This window comes from Montipora capricornis, chromosome 3, assembly GCF_036669925.1.
Source record: "Montipora capricornis isolate CH-2021 chromosome 3, ASM3666992v2, whole genome shotgun sequence".
Classification (NCBI taxonomy): Eukaryota; Metazoa; Cnidaria; class Anthozoa; order Scleractinia; family Acroporidae; genus Montipora; species Montipora capricornis.
Window position 1 is genome coordinate 71,009,376 of NC_090885.1, and position 2,214 is coordinate 71,011,589.

General features: G+C 35.0%; 1 protein-coding gene across 1 annotated transcript in view; it reads left to right on the top strand.

The window, feature by feature from the left end:
* Nucleotides 1-1,720, top strand: part of LOC138043897 (WW domain binding protein 1-like) — a 5,672-nt gene extending 3,952 nt beyond the window's left edge. The window contains exon 4 of the mRNA XM_068890411.1: nucleotides 1-1,720. This exon is cut by the window's left edge and continues 472 nt beyond it. The gene's annotated coding sequence lies outside the window, so the exon portion shown is untranslated.
* Nucleotides 1,721-2,214: the final 494 nt, after the last annotated feature.

Genomic DNA, 2,214 nt, shown 5'->3' on the forward strand with positions numbered 1-2,214 from the left:
CACAAATGTTAAAAAATGAACTGGGGTTATCTTGTTAAAAGGTGTGGAGCCTATCACAGCAGGGGCCTTCGTCAACTTATCAAATTTTTGTACAATATATTGATGCAAAGGAGAATCGGGGGGAGGGGGGGTGGGCTTTTGAAGGCCTACGAAAAGATAACTGAGAGAGTTGCAAGTAACATTTAGGAAGTTTTTGTGTGTGTGTGTGTGTTTTTTTTTATAATAACAAATAGGACGTTTTCAACCAACCTCTAGGGACACCAATAACAACAGAGAAATGTACGACTTCTGGTGGACGAACAAAAGAAGCTAATGAGAGATCTTTTGTTTTCATCCACCAGCATGGCGTCAATGACGTCACGTGAAAACCTCCTATGGTGACCAAAACATTGTTATTCAAGGCAGTGAGGTGGTGACACCTGACAAATTGGAAAGTCAAAAGAAGCAATTTTTAATCTTTTGTGACAAAATGCTGTCCTTGTAAGCAAACAGGTTTTATCGTTTAAAGTTTATCCTTTGTAGGAGAGGAGGTTGCCTTTAATCAGGTTTGGCACCACCCATTCACATCATCTTTAAAGAATAGATTTTTAAGGTTTACTTTGTATGCCATTATTTGCATCTGATGTAATGGCACATCATTTTTTTTAGATAATAAGTTGTTCATGATATTATTGAAGGCTCTTTCAGGGGACAGGGAGGCTGGATTACCAGCCACAGTTTTGGGAAATGAGCCAGTGTTCAAGGATACCCGAAGTAGAGTGAGTGGCGGAAATTGAGCCTAAGGATAGGGTTGATTTGTCCATTCAGTACACTTTCAACATTCATACTTATTTTCAATATTTTTATGGTTCAACTTACTTGGGCCATCTTTGAAAAGCTTACTCATGCAGTCTTTTTCATTTATTGACTGGTGAAAACTATGGTGCAATTTATATTTACTCGACACTCATTTTAACATCCCATGTACTATGAAGAAATGTTTGGTATTAATATTCTTAAAGTGATAATTAATATGAACAGTGTGGTTTACATCATTATACATTTAACACTTACATCGTTGAATCAAGTTCTACTTGTTGGTAATATAATAATTTTCATATAAATTAATAGAATGTATTGTCATATAAAAGTGTAACTAATTTTATTTTCTTTGCATTCTTCCAATCAAATGCTCAAGATGGCTTTTCTGGTGTTCGATTAGATGTTGACTGTACACACAAAGGAATGCTAATTAACTAAAAGTGGTGACTCCTTGTAGATCCTTACTTTGTAATGAAGTCAACATAAAAAATTAATAATCGAAGGAAATTTGGTAAAATACCCCTTCAGACAAGTTTGTGAATAATCTTGATTTTTTAAGCTGTGTAATAATTTGTAATAGTCTGTTAGCTATTGCAATATTATATTTTAGAGAAATGAACATTTTTTATCAAAGATTGTAAAGATTGTATCAATAGACCAATTCGGCTAACTCATTGTTGTACCCAATTCAAATCTCTAGGGGTTAAGATGCTTTGTGTATTGCATTTGCATGATAATGTAGCATTCACATTTAAATGATATGGTAATACTTGGAACAAATCGTTTTATTCCCAAAAGATTTGAATTGGGTACAACACTGAGTTAGCCGAATTGGTCTATTAGGTATTAACATAAGTATATATTAGAGAATTTTGTGTGAAGAGAGCAGATTTTGGAATAAACTGTTGTCTGTAGTAAATGTTTATGTGAAGAAAGTCTTTTAACTAAGAAATTTCTCCTGATATTTGTCCACATCCAGGTGTATAGCATACCAATAATATTGTTAAAACAATCGCATGTTATGTAGATGGTTTAAGTGATTCATCGCCCATTCGAACCCCACAAACTAAGAGTCTGTGTGGGAGAGTAGATCTTGACTGTGTGGTTTTCATCAGCAAATCTGCAAATGGCTTCTGACCTGTAATCATCTTGTTGCTGAAGCATTACCCGTTCTTGATGCCACAATATATCAGTCTGAGACATCTTTCAATGCTCTCAGTTGGGATCAATTAGCATTGGTGAAAAATTCAAGGAAGGTGTTTCTGTCACCATGTTACAGATGTTTTTGTTACAATTTTCATCGTGTTGGGTCTGGATAGAATGTTGTTTCAGGAATTTGAACTTTGCTGTGCCTAGCTTAATAGCCCATTTCAAAGCGAGTCCCGGTGCATAACCATTCAAATGGAAATGAGT